Source organism: Theropithecus gelada, chromosome X (assembly GCF_003255815.1).
Source record: "Theropithecus gelada isolate Dixy chromosome X, Tgel_1.0, whole genome shotgun sequence".
Lineage (NCBI taxonomy): Eukaryota > Metazoa > Chordata > Mammalia > Primates > Cercopithecidae > Theropithecus > Theropithecus gelada.
In genome coordinates, this window is record NC_037689.1 from 15,349,912 (window position 1) to 15,373,287 (window position 23,376).

The following is a 23,376-nucleotide window of genomic DNA, read 5'->3' on the forward strand; positions in this document are numbered from 1 at the left end:
CCAGCAAGGGAACAAAACTGGATGGAGATTGAGTTTGACGAACTGACAGAAGTAGGCTTCAGAAGGTGGGTAATAACAAACTCCTCCGAGCTAAAGGAGCATGTTCTAACCCAATGCAAGGAAGCTAAGAACCTTGAAAAAAGGTAAGAGGAATGGCTAACTAGAATGATCAGTTTAGAGAAGAACATAAATGACCTGATAGAGCTGAAAAACACAGAAGGAAAACTTCGTGAAGCATACACAAGTATCAATAGCTGAATCAATCAAGCAGAAGAAAGGATATCAGAGATTGAAGATCAACTTAATGAAATAAAGCATGAAGACAAGATTAGAGAAAAAAAAACAATAAAAAGAAATGAACAAAGCCTCCAAGAAGTACAGGACTATGTGAAAAGACCAAACGTATGTCTGATGGGTGTATCTGAAAGTGACAGAGAGAATGGAATCAAGTTGGAAAACACTCTCAGGATATTATCCAGGAGAACTTCCCCAACCTAGCAAGACAGGCCAACGTTCAAATTCAGGAAATACAGAGAACACCATGAAGATACTTCTAGAGAAGAGCAACCCCAAGACACATAATCATCAGATTCACCAGGGTTGAAATGAAGGAAAAAAATGTTAAGGGCAACCAGAGAGAAAGGTCTGGTTACCCACAAAGGGAAGCCCATCAGACTAACAGTAGATCTCTCTGCAGAAACCCTACAAGCCAGGAGAGAGTGGGGGCCAATATTCAACATTCTTAAAGAAATGAATGTTTAACCCAAAATTTTGTCACCACCAGGTCTGCCTTACAAGAGTTCCTGAAGGAAGCACTAAATATGGAAAGGAACAACTGGTACCAGCCACTGCAAAAACATACCAAATTGTAAAGACCATCAACACTATGAAGAAACTGCATCAACTAACAGGCAAAATAACCAGCTAGTATTACAATGACAGGCTCGTATTCACACATAACAATATTAACCTTAAATGTAAATGGGCTAAATGCCCGAATTAAAAGACACAGACTGGTAAATTGCATTAAGAGTCAAGACCCATTGGTATGCTTTATTCAGGAGGTCCATCTCACTTGCAAAGACACACATAGGCTGAAAATAAAGGGATGGAGTAATATTTACCAAGAAAATGGAAAGCAAAACAAAAGCAGGGGTTGCAAACCTAATCTCTGATAAAACAGGCTTTAAATCAATAAAGAAAAAAAAATACAAAGAAGGGCATTACATGATGGTAAAGGGATCAATGCAACAAGAAGAGCTAACTATCCTTAATGTATACGCACCCAATATAGGAGCACTTAGATTCATAAAGCAAGTTCTTAGAGACCTACAAAGAGACTTAGACTCCCACACAATAATAGCAAGAGACTTTAATACCCCACTGTCAATATTAGACAGATCAACAAAACAGAAAATTAACAAGGATATTCAGGACTTGAACTCAGCTCTGGACCAAGCACACCTAATAGACATCTACAAAACTCTCCACCCCAAATCAACAGAAAATGCATTCTTCTCAGCACCACATCACACTTATTCTAAAATTGACCGCATAATTGCAAGTAAAACACTCCTCAGCAAATGCAAAAGAATGGAAAGCATAACAAACAGTCTCTCAGACCACAGTGCAATCAAATTAGAAATCAGGATTAAGAAACTCACTCAAAACTGAGCAACTACATGGAAATTGAACAACCTACTCCTGAATTAAGGCAGAAATGAATAAATTCTTTGAAACCAATGAGAACAAAGACACAATGTACCAGAATCTCTGGGACACAGCTAAAGCAGTGTTTAGAAGGAAATTTATAGCACTAAATGCCCACAGGAGAAAGCGGGAAAGATCTGAAATCGACACGCTAACATCACAATTAAAAGAACTAGAGAAGCAAGAACAAACAAATTCAGAAGCTAGCAGAAGACAAGATACAACTAAGATCAGAGCTGAACTGAAGAGATAAAGACAAGAAAAACCATTCAAAACAATCAATGAATCCAGGAGGTGTTTTTTAAAAAAAGATTAACAAAATAAATAGACTGCTAGCCAGACTATTAAAGAAGAAAAGACAGAAGAATCAAATAGACACAATAAAAAATGATAAAGGGGATATCACCACTGATCCCACAGAAATACAAACTACCATTAGAAAATAATATAAACACCTCTACGCAAATAAACTAGATAATCTGGAAGAAATGGATAATTCCTGGACACATACACCCTCCTAAGACTAAACCAGGAAGAAGTCGAATCTCTGAATAGACCAATAACAAGTTCTGAAATTGAGGCAGTAATTAATAGCCTATCAAACAAAAAAAGTACAGGACCAGACGGATTCACAGCCAAATTTTACCAGAGGTACAAAGAGGAGCTGGTATCATTCTTTCCAAAATATTTCAAACAATAAAAAAAGAGGGAATCCTCCCTAACTCATTTTATGAGGCCAGCATCATCCTGATACCAAAACCTGGCAGAGACATAACAAAAAAGGAAAAATTCACGCCAGTATCCCTGATGAACATTAATGTGAAAATCCTCAATAAAATACTGGCAAAAACAAATGCAGCAGCACATCCAAAAGCTCATCCACCACGATCAAGTCGGTTTCATCCCTGGGATGCAAGGCTGGTTCAACATACACAAATCAATAAATGTAATCCATCACATAAACAGAACCAATGACAAAAAACCACATGATTATCTCAATAGATGCAGAAAAGGCCTTCGATAAAATTTAACAACTCTTCATGCTAAACAGTCTCAATAAAGTAGGTATTGATGGAATGTATCTCAAAATAATAAGAGCTATTTATGACAAACCCACAGCCAATATCATGCTGAATGGGCAAAAACTGAAAGTTCCCTTTGAAAACTGGCACAAGACAAGGAGGTCCTCTCTCACCAGTCCTATTCAACCTAGTATTGGAAGTTCTGGCCAGGGCAATCAGGCAAGAGAAAGAGATACAGCATATTCAAATAGGAAGAGAGGAAGTCAAATTGTCCCTATTTGCAGATGACATGATTATATATTTAGAAAACCCCATTGTGTCAGCCCAAAATCTCCTTAAGCTGATAAGCAACTTCAGCAAAGTCTCAGGATACAAAATCAATATGCAAAAATCACAAGCATTCCTATGCACCAATAATAGACAGAGAGCCAAATCATGAGTGAACTCCCATTCACAATTGCTACAAAAAGAATAAAATACCTAGGAATACAACTCACAAGGGATGTGAAGGACCTCTTCAAGGAGAACTACAAACCACTGCTCAAGGAAATAAGAGAGGACACAAACAAATGGAGAAACATTCCATGCTCATGGATAGGAAGAATCAATATCGTGAAAATGACCATACTGCCCAAAGTAATTGATAGATTCAATGCTATCCCCATCACGCTACTACTGATTTTCTTCACAGAATTAGAAAAAAACTGCTTTACATTTCATATGGAACCAAAAAAGAGCCCATAATAAAGGCCCCTTGAATTTCCAGCTGAGAGCTGATTGACGCAGGTGTGTAAGGGAGTTACCAGAGGCTGGGCAAAAGAACAACCGAAAAATAGTAGAGGGAAAAATCTCCAGGACTCACACAAGGTCAGGAATAGTTTGTACTACTACTAGCCAGAGAGGAAATCTCATAATTCACAGAGCATTAGGTAGAGTAATCACATGGGTATTGAGAGAGTCATGAGTCAAAATCAAATCTACCAGAAGGCTACTCAGATCTCATCTAACGGAGCTTAAAACAAAGCCTCCAAAATAATCTGTTTCTAAGTAACTTCACATCCTATAACGAAGCACAAGAATTCTTTTTAGGAACACAAAAACATCCAACCATCTACAAAGTAAAATTCACGATGTCTAGCAACCAATACAAAATGATCAGGCATGCAAAAATGCAGGGAATTGTGACCCAAAATGAGGAGAAAAATAAACCCATCAAAACATATCCACAAATGACAGAGAAGATAGAATTAGTAGATAAGGATATTAAAACTATTATGGTTATATTCCATATATCATACAAAGTAGAAGATGATTAAGCATATTAAGTAGAGATATGGACAAGATAGAAAAGGCTCATAGAATGCCAGAGATAAAAACTGCAATATTTGAGATGAAAAAAAAAAAAAAAAAAAACTCTGGATGGAATTAACAGCACATTGAAAAAAAGATTGGTGAACTTGAAGACATAGCAGTAGTAACCATTCAAAATGAGTGAGAAAACAGACAAAAAAATACTGTCATGCACCACATAATGACATTTCAGGCAATGATGGACCACCTATATCCCAGTGGTTCCATAAGATTGTAATATTGTATTTTTACTGTACCTTTTCTACATTTAGATATGTTTAGACACACAAATACTTACCATTGTGTTAAAATTGCCAACAGTATTCCATACAGTAACATCTTTTGGCTTCTCTGGGCCACAATGGAAGAAAATTGTCTTCTTCTTCCAATGTGTCCCATCTTTTGGCTTCTCTGGGCCACACTGGAAGAAAAATTGTCCTGCGTCACACATAAAATACATTAATACTAATTATTGCTGATGAGCTTTGAGAAATTGCAAAAAAAAAAAAAATCTCATAATGTTTCAAGAAAGTTTACAAATTTGTGTTGGGCCGCATTCAAAGCTGTCCTGGGTTGCACGCGGCCCGTGGGGTGTGGGTTGGACCAGTTTGGTGCACAGGTTTGTAGCCTAGGAGCAATAGGCCATACCATATAACCTAGGTGTTGTATAAGTACATGCTGATGTTTGCACAACGATGAAATCACCTAACAATGCATTTCATAGAACGTATCCTTGTCATTGAGCCGGGCATGACTATATGAACAGAGCATCAGTGAGCTGTGGGACGTCACGTGACATAACATATGTGTAGTCTGAATCTCCAAAGAAGAAGAAAGAGAAGAAGACAATAAAAAGAATTATAAAAAGTTGTTTTAAATGTACAATTTTGATGAAAATTATAAACTTAAAAATCCAAGAAACTCAATAAACTTCAAACATAAGAAACATGAAGAAAACAATACAGATTTACAACATAATGAAATTACTTGAAACCAGTGACTTTTTTCATGTTCTCATTATCCACTGTTCTTTTTTATTACTCAAGTCATAAAACATAATTGTATAAAAGTCCGAAAATTCAAATATGCAGAAAGTAAAATGAATTATAATGTTCACTATGACAAGTATATAAGAAAGATAATGCTTTTGTACGTTGTTTATTGGGCCCGTGAAATAAATTCACTCATTAATTACAAGATTTTCGAGTTTATTTCCTCGGAATTTTTAGGAAAATATTATGTAGTCTCCCAATAGTGATACTTTTTACATTTTCCAATAAAATGTTATTCTATCTTTTTATTTTATCAGCTTCCTGTTATGGAAGCTATACTGACTAGGACTTAAAGCAGATATTCTCTGCCCTCTTTTACCAAGCTATAAAATTTAGGGATATACTCTTTCTCTACTCTTGGGTGAACATCATAGAGGAAACCTCCTATCTTGCATACATACTCTTCCTTAAAATTTTGGCTATTTTTTTCTGATTTCTTTCTTCGTCTTGCTTTTTTTTTCATACTTTGTATTTGCCACCTCTTTATAATTGTATTAGTTTCCTGTTGATACTGTGACAAATTGCCACTTCATGTGTGGCTTAAAACAACATAAATTTATTATTTTACAGTTCTGGAAGTCTGAAGTTGAAAATAATCTAAATCAGGTTTGGATGAAAGCTGAGGTATGGTTGAATACATATGTTCATAAACTGTAGACTATTATGCAGCCATTAAAAAAAAAGTACCGGCTGGATGTGATGGCTCATGCCTGTAATCCTGGCACTTTGGGAAGCCAAGGTGGGTGGATAACTTGAGGCCAGGAGTTTGAGACCAGTCTGGCCAACATGGTGAAACCCCATCTCTACTAAAAATACAAAAATTAGCCAGACATGGTGGTGCAAACATGTAATCCCAGCTACTTGGGTGACTGAGGCACAAGAATTGCTTGAACCAGATAGGCAGAGACTGCAGTGAGCCAAGATGGCACCACTGCACACATTCCAGCCTGGGCAGGCAACAGAGTGAGACTCAGTCTCAAAAACAAAAAGGTACCACTTGACTTGGAGGACTTTTTATAGAAATGTTAAGGAAAAAATGATGCAAAAATGAGTGTGTAATATAATATGATGCACTTTTATGAAATAAACAATGATAAACACTCATATGTTTGTATGTGTGTATACAGTTATGTAAGCTCGGTAAGGATATACACTGGGTAGTCAACATGACGTTTCTGTGTGCACATGTGTGTGTGCTCGTGTGTTGGAGGGGTAAATGTGGGTGAGCATAAAGCAATGAGGTGAAGGGAAGTGTCAAACAAAAAAATGGAAAATACAACAAAACATTTGCATTAGTAAAAACATATGTATTTGGAAACACATGAATCACAAAAAAACTTAAAATATATACATTAAAATAATTTTATAAATAACAAAGTTTTGTGTGCTTCATGTTCATACTTAAAACACCTTTGGAATTTGAAGTTGACACAGATGTCCTTTTGTTTTGAGAGACTCAGGCTAAATAAAGGAAGCACTGTCTTCCTCTAGGAAAGATTTCAGGATCATGTAGTTCATAACTTCGATCTTATTGCCAAGAAAATATGAGAACTTCAATCTCTGAACTCTGTCCTTTGTTCTATGTTCACATACACATACCCCCTCCCCATTGCCTTGTTTCAGACATAGACATCTGATCAGCTTATTTAAAAAATGTTTGTTGTTGTTATGATTAGAATTAGATATTCTACAGTTGTTACTGAAGCAATTAGAATATAATATAATGAAATTTGTCTTAGATAAAATTGTTCATTGCTTCGGATTGTTTGGGTCTGAGCAATTACCTTAAACAAACAAATGAACAAGCTCGGTTTTCCCCCTAGAATTTCAATAACACCCACCTTTGTCAGGACAGTTGCATCAAGCTCTGTTATATGCTATTCAGTATAAAGAGGTCCTAGATATGAAGTGCTTTGGGTACTGACGTAATTCACAATGACTTAAAAGGCACAGCCCTCACTAAATGAAAGGCAGAGTCTTGAATCAACAGGCTGGTCCAATAGTGTAGGAAAAATACAGGGGGCATTTAAGTCTGAAACACACAAGGATAATGGACATAGCTGCTGCTCCTTACTCCTAAAAACCAAGTGAACAAACAAACGAACAAAACCAGAAGCCTTCTTTAGAAAAATTGAGATTCTGTGGGATTGTTAAAGAAATGGAGAGACTATTTGCCATTATTTTCATGTGGAAATGAGAAGAAAATGTAGCCAAAAAGATGCAAATGTAATTCAGGCACAATTTTTCATCTAACAACCTTAGAAACCTGTTATTTGAAACTAACATAAAATATTTGAATCTCAACAACAAGAGTTTCATAGAAAGTTAATCTCAAGCCTTGTTCTTTATGTCTCTCTGTCCTGAATTCTAAGTGTACTGCAGCAGCCAACTTGCCTGCAGAATCAAAATATACAGGTCTTTAGAATCCAGAATATTAACTTTATGATCTTATTTGTCCCTAAGATAAAACCTCAAGGTATCTGGATTGTGTGCATAGATGAACTATGAAACTGCATACATCTACTTCCTTCTGGGACATTTGCTTTGTCTTTGTACCCTCCAAGTTCACCGAGGGTCAGAAAGAAAATGCGTGCAATTGAGCTGAAAGGATACCTTTCACCCGAAATGTACAGCCATAAAAAAGAACAAGATCACGTCCTTTGCGGGAACATGGATGAAGGTGGAGGCCATTATCCTTAACAAACTAATGCAGGAACAGAAAACCAAATACAGTATATCCTCACTTGCAAGTGAGAGCTAAATGAGAAGAACACATGGACACTAAGAGGGGAACAACAGACACTGTTTCCTACTTGAGGGTGGTTGGTGGGAGGAGGGAGAGGATCAGAAAAAAATATCTATTGCGTACTGGGTCTAGTGTCTGTGTGACAAAGTAATCTGAACAACAAACCCCTGTGACATGAGTCTACCTACATAACAAACCTGCATTTGCACCTTCCAACCTAAAATAAAAGTTTTTAAAAAAAGAAACAGAAAAAAGGAATAAATAAGTCTTTTTACTTTATTTTTATTTATTTTTATTTTTTTAAGAAAAACCCTCCACCTTTTAGGTAATGGTGAGACTGTGTTGGCCTTGGTTCAGGTCCCCTCCACTCCTTTCCCGGATCACTGAAATCCATGGTCGTTTGGCAGTTGAAAATTCCCCACACATTTCACCAGGTGGCTACACTCAGCATGATCAGTCCAAAACGCAAATTTTATCTCCAGCTTAAAATTATTCATCTTAATTATTATTAAATATTTAAATCATTCTCTTAATTTTATATTTATTGTTACTAAACATTAAAACCATTCTCTTAGTTTTCAGGATACATTTAAAATTCTTTAATTTTGATATTTAAGGCATGACGTGATTACGCTTCTATCTCTTCACCTCACTTTCCACCACACCTCTCAGATTCCCTTCCTATTGGGAATATTGAAACATACTGGCTGTCGTGCTGCCTGTAGCCACTATACGCTTCTCACCTGATGCTTGTTCTGCAAATGCCCTTTATTCATCTTGTAATCTCCTACTTCCTCAAAACAATGGGGAAATACATTGTTACATCTTCCAGAAAGCCTTCTTAAGACTTAATTTTCAAGTAACAGATATGATGTAGAATCAGGTTAAGGGAGAAAAAAAGGTTTTTTAATAAGCGTCCAGAAAGGACTAAAATCAGGAATTAGAAAACCACCAAATCCTCTAAGAATCCTGGCAGCTCCGCACTTCTCATTTTGTATCCTATTTCCCTCTTTGTCAAGTACTCTTTCTGGTGTTTTTTGTTTGTTTGCTTGTTTTTCTGGTCACCATGGAGCATGAAATACAATCTATAAGTCCTAGCTTTTCAGCTGTGAAATGGGTAATGAATACTAATTCACTCAAAGTAATCTCGTAAAACTTATAGGAAATGATGCTTGTAAAGGGCTTAGCACGTTCCTTGGCACATAAAAATATTAGTTATTATATTACTAGGTAAATGGATCGTTTTAATACTAAAGTTCTGGGTACATTCTAATCAATTGCAAAGACATTATAAGAATTTGTATTAGGCCATTCTTGCATTGCTGCAAAGAAATACCCAAGACTGGGTAATTTATAAAGAAAAGAGGTTTAATTGGCTCATGGCTCTGCAGGCTATACAGGAAGCATAGTGGTATCTGCTTCTGAGGAGTCCTCAGGAAGCTTCCAATCATGATGCGAGGTGAATAAGGAGCAGACACATCACAAGGCAAATCAGGAGCAAGGGAGAAAGAGGGGAGCTGTCACACACTTTTAAAGGAACAGATCTCAGGAGAACTCACTCAATATCACAAGAACAGCAGCAAGGGGATGGTGCTAAACCATCCATAAGAAATCTGTCCCCATGATCCAATCACATTCCCCCAGGCCCCACCTCCAATACTAGGGATTACAATTCAACATGAGATTTGGGTAGGGACACAGAGATCCAATCTATATCAGAATTCAGTCCCAAATCAATCAATCCATGAAGTCAATTGAGCAATGTGTTTTTGTTTGTCCTTTTTTTTTTTTTTTTTTTTTTTTTTGAGACAAAGTCTCGCTCTATAACCCAAGATGGAGTGCAGTGGTGCAATCTCAGCTCACTGCAAGCTCTACCTCCTGGGTTCAAGCGATTCTCATGCCTCAGCCTCCCGAGTAGCTGGGACTGCAGTCGTGTGCCACCATGCCCAGCTAATTTTTGTATTTTTTAGTAGAGATGGGGTTTCTTCATGTTGGCCAGGCTGGCCTTGAACTCCTGACCTCTACTGATCCACCCACCTCTGCCTCCCACAGTGCTGCGATTACAGGCGTGAGCCACCGCACCCGGCTGAGCAATGCATTTTACCAGACACTGTGGGAACAAAATATAAAAACTAAGTGAATCCATTTTGAAGTTGGAATAATGTTCCCATTTTCCAAAAGGGAAGGAAAGTGGGTTCTGGAAACCAAGGAAGAATGTGCTTGATGGAATTCCTCTGCAAAATTCTAAAGCAGATAACAGAAGGAAAGCCTGGGACACACACAAGGAAACCATGGCCATTGAGTGATGGAATGAGTTCACCAAGAAGTAAGCCAAACCTCACTTCCTTTGTAGATAGTGTTAATGAAACCAGCAGGTAAGGGATTTCATAGGTTGAGAGAATTTTAAATTCAGCAAGGTATTTAACAAAGTATTTCATTATATCTTTGTGAACAAAATTGTTAGATTAGTAGCTATTTGAATGGTATTACTCAATGAATGATGAATTAGTATCAACTAGGCATGTCCAGCAGCGACCACAAGGGCCCTGTACTTTGCCTACGTTTGCTCATTTAATCCCCACAATAATCCTGTAAGACAGATAGCATGGTATTAGCTCCACTGTTACAATCAGAATATGGAGACACAGCAAGGGGAAGAAACTTGTGCTGTCTCACAATTAGCAAATCAGAAAACCTTCCTGGAGGAATCCAGCTCTATCAGACACTATGTAACCTTGGGTAAATTACTCAACCACTCTGCAACTAAGTTTCCTCATGGGGGAATTGAGGATAATAATGCTTACAGACAGGAATGTTATGGTGATTGGTAGCTTTCATTCATTCATTTATTCAACAAATACCAAGTATTATTCAAGGTACTGGGGCTACACTGCTGAGAGGGTGGTTGCCAGTGGAGACAGACAAACAGGGAGGAAGAGAGACATCTAATAACAAACTAACAAACAAATAAGTATCAATTGAAAACTGCTTTAGTACAATAAAACGAAAGTACCTACCAGCCCTGTGAGACACAAAAGTACTTAGAAAATGCTTTAAGAACTACCTGTTTGGTACTATGCTAACTACCTGGGTGATGGGATCACTTGTATCCAAAACTTCAGTGTCATTGCAATATACCCATGTAACAAACCTGCACATGCACCCCCGAATCTAAAATAAAAGTTGAAATCATAAAAAATAAAAATATACTACCTTTAACAAATAAAATGTTTTAAGATATACAAGTGTGGGGAAAACGCTTTGTAAAATTTAAGATTCTATAAAAACATTAAAGGTCAAGTGAGCAATATAGGAGTTTAAAGTTAAGGAGGAATTCCTTGGGCCAGGAGGATCAGGAAGTTATCATAGGGAGAGAGATTTTAAGCTGAATCTTTAAGAATAGGGAGGATTTGGGTAGCTGGAGAGGAGGCAGGCATTTTTTTTAGGCAAAGGTGTCAGAAGAAAAAGTTTTCATGCCACATCATAAACCATATGATTTTAATGTTTATTCTGTTCCCCATGATTACAGTTTATAAGTAAATATTTACGCTTACCCTCTTTAAAGTATAGGCATCATGTACCTTTAAAGATTACAAAGTAAACTTGCAAGGAAATGTCTCCAAGAAGATAAGCTTATATTACTACAGGGCAATTAGAGACTTTGCAGATTAACAATAAAGATAACACAGCTGAGAGGGAGGGAGATTCAGTAAAATAGATATTGGAAATTGAGTGAGAATTGGCCAAGAAGGAACTCTAGACTTAAATTCCTTGATATTTAATACACTTTGCCCTAAGTTAGATTTATGGCCTGCATGCTTGTGATTTTGAGTTCTCAGTAAAACTCATCTAGGGCATGACATAAGGATAGCAAAGAGAATGAGTTTAAGCCCAGTCTTTAGCAAACGAAGCTCTTTAAGATACAGGGCATGTGAGTTACTAATGCTTAGTTACAGGACAGAGGTCTTGGGATCTCACTGAGCCTTTACTGTTGACAGCAGTAAAACTAAAATGTGATTTGAAGTGAATGGCATGATCATGAAATAACAATTAAAAGATATTTTTCCCCTTTTATTTCTTGAAAGAAAATATAATCATAAGATGTGTAGGGATATATGAAAATGCACAAGTAAAAGTAGTTCTTCCTTTATTCCCAATCTGGGCAGATCCATATTAAATTGCCATATCCGTTCTATATGCTCCAATGAAAGAAGGATCTGAAGAACCCAAGTAATATTTCAAAGGAGAGACACTTTCCCAGGAGAATGAACCCCACCAAGTACAGTTTTTATTTTTGTTTGAGAATGAGAAGATGTAGAGGTCAATTTAGTAGTGGTCTTTAAATATACAAAGTACAGTGGTCTTTAAATATACAAAGCACAGGTTGATGAGGGTGAGACTTTTTTTTTCCTTTCAATTGAAAGAACACTTAAATAGAATGGAAAATTTTGATAAAATGGAAGGAAAGAAGAATTTGTTTTGATAATAATGATCCTCTAATAAACACTTGAATGGATTACCCCATGATGTTGGAAACCCCCCTCAAAGGTTTTTTAAGACAATTACAAGGCTGCTGGGCTGGGGGTCAGAAGATCTTTAACCCTTAGTCATTAATCAGTTCCATGACCTTGGATAAGTCACTAATTTTTTCATCTGTAAAGTGGCATCTTTGGACTAATAAGGAACATCCTTGATTCTTGGCTAGATTGTCATCTTGCCAACATGATTCCTAACTCAAGTTAAGGAAATGGGCTAAATTTCCTTGCTAGGCTATTCAATAGCCTGCAATAATGCTTTTCTTCTGAAATCATTAAATATTTCACATTTCCTTATTGTCTCAGTAGCACTCTGAGATAGAAAAATTCAAAATATCTTTTTCTTTTTTTCCTTTTTAATACATATACTTTTTTTTGAGATGGAGTCTCACTCTCACTTTTTTTTTGAGATGGAGTCTCACTTTGGCCTCCCAAAGTATTGAAATTATAGGCATGAGTCGCCCAGGCTTGAGTGCGGTGGCATGATCTCAGCTCACTGCAACCTCTGCCTCCTGGGTTCAAGCTATCCACCTGCCTCAACCTCCTGAGCAACTGGGGCTACAGGTGCGCACTGCCATGCCTGATTGATTTTAGTACTTTTGTAGAGACAGGGTTTCACCATGTTGACCAGGCTGGCCTCGAACTCTTGACCTCAAGTGATTCAGCTACCTCGGCCTCCCAAAATGCTGGGATTACAGGCATGAGCCACCATGCCCAACCAATAACATCTTTTTTATTATTATTTTTTATTTTATCATTATCTTTTTTTTTTTTTTTTTTTTGAGATGAGGTTTCACCCTGTTACCTAGGCTGGAGTGTAGTGACCAATCACGGCTCACTGCAGCCTCAGCCTCTCAGGCTCAATCAGTTCTCCCACCTCAGCCTCCTGAGTAACTGGGACCACAGGCATGTACCACCATGCCCTGCTAATTTTTAAATTTTTAGTAAAGACAGGGTCTCATTATGTTGCCCAGGTTGATCTTGAATTCCTGGGCTCAAGTGATCTGCCCACCTCAGCCTCCAAAAGTGTTGGAATTACAGGTATGAGCTGCTGCGCCCAGCCATATTTTTTCCTAAAGAGTCATAGAAACATATAGTTACTCTGAAAGGTCAAACTTCTACAGTGTTTGAACTTTGATGCTTTGCGAGAGTACTAGATGCTTTCTTAGTGCTCTTTATAACTGCCCTTTACATTCACCCAGCACCAGGGGCAAGGTGTCAGCTCAGCCGTCAAAAAAATTCTTGCTTTTCTTTTCTTTTATTGCCTGAGCAACAGAGAGAATAATGACAAACTTTTTTTTAACCTCTTTGGGCTGGTATATTTGTGGCATTTATTTGCAAGGCTACAAGTATACTCCTACAGATATTAATTCAGGTCATCCAATATTTATTGAGCAACCTTCATGCTGGGAATACAAAGTTCCTGCTTCATCAGGCTCTGGTAAAACTGAGAGGCTGATGGAGGACAACAATGCCTCCAAAGATAACTTCACAACAATGTGCAAGGCTGGAGGCACACATGTGAGCCCACAGGAGCCCAGAAGAGGGCATTTGGACCAACCCAGGACTTCAGGGAAGGTTTCCCGGAGAACAGGACATTTGAAATGCACCCCAAAGAATGAGTAAGAAAGCATTCCAGTTAGGGTGGTCAGATACAATATGGGACACCCAGATAAGTTTAAATTTCACATAATTGAATAAATTTTAATATAAATATGTCCCAGATGTTGCATGGAGCATACTTACACACAATAAATTCATTGTTTGTCTGAAATTCAAATGTAATAACTGGATATCCTGTATTTTATTTGATAAATCTGCCAGCCCTACTTTTGAAGAAAGGGAATTACTTTAACAAAGGCACAGAGGCGAGACTAGCATGGCATTATAAGAGGGCCAAATACGAGACAGAAGGGTGGCAACTGAGGCTAGAGAGGGGTAGAAACCAGGTTAGGGGATAGGTGTGCCATACTAAGAAGCTTATACTTAATTCTTGTTTCCATTTTGAGCAAACCTAGAAAGCACAGAAGGCTAGAGGAGATGATTTACTCTTCAGACTCAGAATGCATGGATGGCTGCAGCAAGGCTATATATTTTCTGAGCTCTCCCATCTCCATCGTTTCTAATCACGTCTGCCAAATCATGCATAGCTCCTTGTCCCCACACTCCTCCTTTCTTCTTCCTGCAGCAAGGCCATAGCACTGCAATGGTCAGGCCCAGCCCAGCCCGGGCTGTGGAGAATTTATGGAGCTATGTTTCAATAACAGATGTTGCTGACAATTCAATTAACCTTCTGCAGGATGTGCCTTGGGTCTGGCTGTCTTTGTTGTTTCTGCCTTTTTTTTTTTTCGGGGGCCATCTTTCTGTAATCAAGTTTTACCTTGTAAGCTAGTTATCCTAGCTCAGATTGGTACACGTGCCCAATACCTCTGTTCCTTCCTCCAACACTGGGCCTGGGCCATCTAGCCTGCTCACCCATGTTTTGTTTGTTTGTTTGTTTGTTTTTGAGACAGAGTCTTGCTCTGTCACCAGGCTGGAGCGCAATGGCACCATCTTGGCTCACTGCAACTTCGGACTCCCTGATTCAAGCAATTCTCCTGCCTCAGCCTCCCGAGTAGCTGGGATTACAGGCATATACCACCACACCCAGCTAATTTTTGTATTTTTAGTAGAGGTGCGGTTTCACCATATTGGCCAGGATTGTCTCCATCTCCTGACATCGTGATCCACCCGCCTTGGCCTCCCAAAGTGCTGGGATTACAGGCGTGAGCCGCCGCACCTGGCTCTGTTCACCCATGTTTTATAGACTCTGTTGTAGCTATCGCTTTAAGAGACAAACTGTAGACCAGGAAGTTTTCCCATTTAGGAGGCCCCCTGTAATCTGTGCAGACTTAGCTCACTAGCTTTCTGGTCTCCTGCTTTGTCTACTCCAGAGGTTTCCTAAATTGAACTTCCAGGTATCAAGTACTAGCTCCCTCAAGTCACTGCTGTAAGCCCCAGGCTGCAGGCTCTAGGCTCCAGTCCTATGTTTCCCTTCCACCTGCTACCAACTGGTGGAACTTGGTGACTTCACACCTTCCAGCTGTGGGCACTGCTCTTACTCCAGCCCAGTGGCGGAGACCCCATCCCTGGAACTAGCACATGTAGCAGGACTTCCTAGTCTAGCTGAAATGACTCTTCCCCACCTTCCTGGGCCTCAGTGGCTCTGGACATGTCATCTGGGTTTTCTGTCCTTCCTATGTGGTTGTCCTTTGGAAATCCCTGCCCTATCTTAAGGAATATACCAGCCTCTATGTACCAGCCCACCCCTCCTTTAGTTTGGACTAACCATCCCACTCCCAATGTCAGCACTACTACTGTCTGCAGGACAAAGCTCGTGCCCAGCATGACCAGGAAGGCTTTCTTCGATCTGGCTTTCATCTTCACCCTCAGCTCTATCTGCTTTTCTGTGCCCCTGATACACTATGTTACTCATCTCTACCTGATGCAGGTACCTTTCAGCTTACCCCCATCTGCCACTACTATAGCTTATTCCCAGAATGGCCATCCCTGGCTAATGCACCCCACCTCTGTTTAAGTTGATTACTTTCTACTTCATGCCAACACCACCCCTTAGCACTAATCTCGTGTGTGTGTGTGTGTGTGTGTGTGTGTGTGTGAGAGAGAGAGAGAGAGAGAGAGAGAGAGAGAGAGAGACAGGGTCTCCCTCTGTTGCTCAGGCTGGAGTGCAGGGGCATTATCATGGCTCACTGTAACTTCCACCCCCTAGACTCAAGTGATCCTTCTGCCTCAGCCTCCTGGGTAGCAGGGATGACAAGTGTGTGCCACCACACCTGACTAATTTTTGTATTTTTTTGTAAAGATGAAGTTTCGCCATGTTGCCCAGGCTAGTCTTGAACTCCTAAACTCAAGCAACCCACCCCACCAAAGTGCTGGGATTACAGGCATGTGTCACTGTGGCTGGCCCTTAGCATTAATCTGTATATAAAGACTTACTACACTGCATTAAAATTATTTATTTAATGTCTGTTTTCTCTATTGGAATACAACACTCTGGAGGACCATGTCCTGTTCATCTTGGTATCTTCAGAGTGCCTGGAAGCAGATGAGATCTCAATGAACATTTGATTGATGCCTAAATGAATATGTGAAGGGAGATATGAATGAATAGCACATGTAGCACTAATTTCCACTCTAATCAGAGGACAGGTAGAAATGACACTTGGAACAGGACCTTTTAAGTATATTCTTTTCTGTATTCTCTTGAATGTATTAGACATGTATTATGTAGTGGACACTATCCTTCCTATTGACTGTCCAGGATAGGATCTAAGCCTCTTTTTAAATTTGGAATTCTGCCATGGAATTCATACAATGACATGGTAGGAGACAGCTACTGGCAGTTAGGCCGTGGGTCATTTGACCCAAGCCCAGTCAAATTATCTTTGAATTCAGAATCAGTGATGAGGGCAGTTTAGGCTTCATTCTGGTGACACTAGTGATGATCATCAGTGCCCAGTGGTGGAGCCCTAACCAGGGAATTTTCCTTTTTTGCACAGCTGTGGCACTCTTGAGTGCTGCTTATTGACTGTTTCCAGTGTTTTCTTTCTTCTGGGTGTGTGGTACAATTTCACTACCTGGCTGCCTTGTGGATGAATGAAGCCTTACGACCAAATAAAAGAGAGGCCCATTGATTTCCCCCAACCTTTTCTTTTAAAACTTTTCTCCCTCCTTGTTCTTGCTTTTCCTTCTTCCTTTCCTTCCCTTTAAGAGTTTTAATATCTTCAAGGACTTTTACAAAATCATGTGTGGATTGTTTTGTCTTATTTTTGTGAGATAGTTTGAAGGAAGGAGAAGGTAAATCTGTTTAATTTTGCAGTTAGAGTTAGATGGTCCTAAAAATTTAGTTGTCAAATAATTTCAAGTTGAATGTCCTGCTTTCACATTGAAGGGCCTACAAAATATTGTATATTTCAAAAAAACTAAAAGAAGTAGCACTAATATCTTGTTCTCTAATTCATAGACAAGTTGAGTGTGTTTGTGGTACTTCGGGTTTTTAAAGACTTTGTGGGATACTAATCCTTAGACATTGCCTTCACCCCACCTTTAGTCCTTCTGAGCACTCTCTCGGGAGTTGGAACATCGTTATCCTTGTAAGAAATACTAAACTTGCTTTGATATTTAAGCAATTATTTATTCTCTTCTTGCTGGTAGGTGGGGCAGTTTGGTTTAGGTAGTGTTATACTTTGGTCTAAGTATTTGGGCTAAATTGCTTTTTTGCTAATGAGTGGGCTGGTTGTTAGCAGGTTTGTTTTTCCTACTGTTGATTGTTACTAGCGGCATTAACTTTCAGAATATGGGCTGGTGAGATTAAATTTTTTATATCCCCGCTAGAGATATGGGCCTTAACTGACCTAAAGAGATTTATTGTGCTTTAATTTTCCTCTGTTCCTTTTCCTTCAGTAAACCTGACAATAGTCTAACCTTAAAAATGGAGTTGATGCCCTTATGGGTCACTACCCCTAAATAAACCTGAAGCAGGTGTTTTCTCTTGGACATATTCAAAAATACCTAACAGGAAGCTTAGACAGACTGTGACACAATAAATACAATGAATGTCATCTAACGCCAGCTGTTAAAAGTGTGGCCACTGAGCATTTGATTATATAGGAAAAAATATCTAGACAGTAGTTTTGAGACTAACATAGCTGTGCTGTTGAATATCTGTTGGAGAAGATCCCAGATTTGCTTACATTCTGTGCCTATGACATTGAGTTTAAGGATTTGGGGCAGGGGTAATTGTTAAACATATTGCTTCTATTCTTGAAAAAGTAGAAGTGTAAAGTGTAATAATACAAATGTCACTGTGACCTCCTCCACTGAGAGGACTGGTTTATGCCAGATCATTTTCCAGCATATAGAGAGAAGCTTTGACAGGTTGATAACTTTGTAAGATGGGAGACATCTAAAATGTTCATGTTTTCCTCTTGTAGTCCCATCTCCAATATTTAGAAATGTTATCAGATTTTAAAATAATGCACAGGGCTTGAGCTTTCTGTCATTTGACTTTAAAAGAAAGTTTCATTCATAATATTTATCGTCTTATGTAAAATTCTGGTATAAAAGTCTCATCTCCAAATATGCTAAATGACAAAATTATTTTATAAAATGTTTATGCGCACTTTATAACCTTAAGTTTTTATTTGAGAATGTGAAAGTACAAAGTGCAGTAGACTTTGATAGTTTTGAGTGCCAAGAATATACAGAAAGAGAAGACAGATGATGAATGAGTTTATAGGGTTCTAATCTTAAAATGGTAAAAATGTAGAAAGATCTTGCTGGTTTTTGGGGGGGTATTCATTTCTTAAACAATCCAAATCTAAGCTTAGAAGAAAAGTTTAGCATTAAGCACCTTTATCTTCATGGATAAGCTTCAGTCTTCTCTTGCCAAGAGAAGGGTGCTTGAGTTACGGAAGGCATAATTAGTTTGAAGAATACAGCAGCCTTTTTGTAAACTTTCCAGATATCAAAATAGACTTTGATATATAAATGGTTTACTGAGATGACACTGCCTCTATTTCTATAACCATTTCACCTGGACTATCTCATCTGTCCTATGAATGTATCCCTAAATGTGGTTATTGAAAACAGAATAGCTGCCTCATGACAAGTACATGTAATTTAAGGGGGGAAAATATTAAATTTTGAATTGAGTGTGTAGGTTCCCTATCATTATATAGAGAGTTTCTTTTTCCACGCTAGTCAATGACTTAACCTAAATTGTAAATGTTTATAAGAGATTAATTGTCCTACATCAAACTTATATTAAATAATTCCATCCACTTATGGAGGAGGAGGAGGAGAATGTGGAAGAGGTAGAAAGCTGGGCACAAGTTCATATGCCTGTGAGTCAGTAAAGACTGAAGTAATGTCCCATGCTGAGCTGGTTATTTTGATATATGATAATAATTATCTCTGAGGTAGAACAATTCTGTTCATTGGAAAATCACAGGATATATCCATCATATTTTTCAGGACAGATAGTTTTTACTGTGCGGCAAATAGGTTAAAATTGCACTGTATGGTAGTTGCATTTAGGTTTTAAAGCAAAAAATCTGCAGAGAAACCTATGCAAAGTGTGGTTTGTCCAGATTAGTTTTCATATGTGGAATGAAGTTCTGAAATATCTCTAAAGCAGTTTACTCATCAATTGAAAAGTCCTCCAAAAAGAGAACTATTGGGAAATCTTAGCGTGTGTGATGGTGGTGGAAAAGAAAAGCTCCCTCAATTATTTGGAAGGAATAACTTTAAAACATACTTAAATGGCTAAGTTTACCTGTTGCAGTTAAGAATTAAACTTGTCAATTTTAACATTGCTGTTACATTTGAAATAAACTTATGTGACGTTCTGGTTGAAAAAAAAAAAAAGAGAGAGAGAGAGATAGAGAACCTAGCCAATCCTGTAACTTTGGTTCCTGTTTATTCATGAGTCTAGTTCTTTAGTCTTCCTGCTGATTCTGTGAGAAAACAACCCATAACTTTTCAACAAGATCTTCCTTTTTTGTAAAATAGGCAGAAAGCAATAGGCAGAAATGATTTCAGTTGTTTACTACCAAGAATATCAAGTGGCCCACTTGATACACTAACAACTATGACAAAAGCAGGTCACACTGCAGTGTCCTAGCTTTACCTTGTAAAAGGCGGGCCAGTTCCTCCTAAAAACTGTTTCCAAGTTATTACAGACAAGAAACAGAATGTTAATGAGGAAAGAACATTGTCAGAGATCCTAACATTCTATGGCTAGTCTATGGCTGGCTTGCTATGCTAACTCTGGAATGTAGACGTCACTTTTACCATTTGAGCCTATCCCTACAGCGCTGATGTGTAGGCCAAAGGAGAAATATCATGTGAAAATGTTCTGTAACTTTAGTAGGGCTGTTCAAATGTGACAGCTCAAGCCTGTCCTAGGCTGGGACTGAGCCAGTCTGGATTATGGAGAATTTAAGGAGTCCCATTGCAGTAACACTTGAGACAGAATTATTAAGTAATTATCCAAAGAACAGGTCACTATAGCTGCTTGTGTAAATGTGAGAGGACATTAGGGACTTTGGGAAGTGAGAAATTCTGAGACATCAGCTATAGTCTTAGCTATGCTTAGGTGCACGGCATGTAAGAAGAATGTCTGTCTGCCAAAGCTGTCACTGAGATGAGGCCACAATCGCTACAGGCTAATGAGAAAAACAATACATCTGACTGATATTTCACCTGAAAGCTTTTGTTTCTTATGATGAAACAACTGTTTCTGGATCTTACTACTTGACAAAAAAAGAAAAAAAAAAAACCTGGGTAAGACACTCAGGTGCATGTGACATCCCTCAGCCTATCTACTACCCCAGCCATAGAAGTGGCAACCAGTTCTGCACAGATATTGTATAACCTCGCAGCACCTCATCTCAACTGCATCTTGTACTTCTCACTTTCTGCCCCCGGGTTCCTCTGATATCATTACCTGGGAGACACGCAGAAGCTCTCTTGGTATTCCTATAGGCGCAAGTTGGAAGTGTGGGGGAGTTATCAGCCCATGGGGCAACCCTTGAGATACGGGGAATGTGATCAATGCTCCCCGCTTCGGTGCCACTGGCAGATAATTGTGAGGTGCGTTCTCTATCACTTCCCAAAAGGTCTCAGTGAGTTTAAACACCAGGTGCCCCCATGTGTGTTGCTCCTCCCTGTTTCCCTTTTCCCAGCCCCCATTACTGTTCCCTGGAATCACTTCCCCAAATCAACTACCTGCAAGAATACCCTTGTCCCAGGCTCTGATTTTCAGGACAACCCAGGCTAAGGAAAGCACCATATTTATACAGAACTGAGACAAGGCATTGACATTCCCCACCCTCATCCATCTCAGTCTCTTCCCTCCTCATTCCCGGAATGCCTCTCCAAAACTCCCACCTTCTGCAGTAGCCTTCCGTGTTTCTCTCTCTCTCTCTCTCTCTTTCTCTCTCTCTCTCTCTCTCGTGTGTGTGTGTGTGTGTCTAGCTTTTTCTCTCATGCAGACTCACACATATACATCGTGGTTGCTCGCACCCTCTTATTAAGGTTTGCGATTTTTGTCTGCAAATGCAGAATACTCAGACTTCCCCATTTCACAGACTGATACAATTTTCTAAAAATAATAGTAATAATCAATTGATTGACTAAGGTTGCCAAATTTTAATTTTCCCAAATAAAATGTGAGAGACAATTTTGTTATCATTTTATAATAGAAAAAACATGTTAACGCCAAAAAAACATGAGGTTATAATCTCAGACTAGGTCATGCTCCCCAACTAGCATAATCTTAGCTTTCTGAAAATTTCACTGCAGTGTGAAATTCTTAGGTTTCCTATTTTGAGGAGGGTTAATCGTCCTTGGTGGAGCACAGGCATTATCTGCTCCTGCTGGGGTCCCGGGTGGACTCTATTTTTTTTCCACTTGTACTCTTTGGACCCTGGGCCCCTGGGTCCCTCTCCCCTTCCCTCTGAGTAATGCCACCCAGCTGTGTTCTCTTTAGTATGAGCAGAAGGGTTTTCATTTGCCTTACCCAGTTCATTCTTCTAACTAGACATAACATTTTTGAGATTCCAAAGCCAAGAAAACAAATGGAAAACCAAATCATAAAAGCCAACACGTGGTATTGTGTGTTCAATTGCTTCACTGTTCGTTGTTTTAAAGTTGAGAATTCAGGGAAGTGATAGAAATCTATGTTCTTGACTCAGAAGACCAGAGGTGAAGTGACAGCTCTGTCATTTGTCGGTTGTCTGATCTCAGAGAAACCTCTATCCCTAGTATCACAGTGTCTCTACATATGTGTTTGTACTGAGGCAGTGTCTTGGGTTTCAAGTAATCTTATAAATAGCCAAAGGGCAGGGCTTTGACCTCTGGAATTGGGATCCTACTGCCCTGGCCTCTGTTGAGGGCCTCTGCCCAGGCCCTTACATGGAACATGGCCAAAGCCTACCATTTTCTAGGAACTGTCACCAACTCTGCTATTAGTTGTGTAGCCGCTATTTTTCCTTACTATGGTTGTGTATAAATTTATTTTATTTGAAAGTTATTAGTAACTTGGCATTTCTGTGTTGGTTATGTACAGTAGTAGTTTAACTTGTTATAAGTTATTTTTCTATGAATTAGTACCCTATTTTCTTTTTCTATTTTTTGATTAAGGGCTATGCTTTCTAAAAACCCTTCCTTTTATCTATTCACTTTATATGACCTTTTGCTTTTCAAATCACTTTTATATATTTTAGTTCTTTTCCTTTTTACTTCCCACGTACTGAGCTTTGTGATTTCAATTCCTTAAGTTTTGATAATTTTGTTTAATTTTATTTAATAGTTTAATATAAGTATTTGTCCTTTTTCATTAGAAGTCTTTTAAGTCTTTAACTGTTACTTTTCCCCACCCATTTCTATCATTTACTGTAATTTGCTGTTACAGAGAAGAAACTTTTTTTTTTTAAAATCCAGATTCCAGGCCAAAATATGTTCTTATTTTTCCTCCCATCTGGAGAGATGGCTTGTGTCCAATGAACACTTTCATCAACTTATTCCTTTTAGTGTTTGAACTTCATTTTCAGTCTCAGAACATTTCATGCCATGTGGGCCCAAATGATTCCCCCGGTCCTGGTTCTGCCCTTAAAGTCTAATTCCCTTGGTTAGGGAAATCATCAAAGGCTCCAAGATAACTGTAGTTTCAAATAACCACTTGCATTTCCATCTGCTTCTTATATTGAGCCCCTTGTGATTTCTATCACTTTCTCGTTAACTTGGTTATACAATTAAAAAGATGTTTATATATAAATTTTTGTTTATATAATTTATGGAAATCTGTATATATATAAAACAAACACCTTTTAGAAAGTATTGTTAATTTTTATTTTCTATATGGAGGTGACATTCACATAACATAAAAATTAACCATT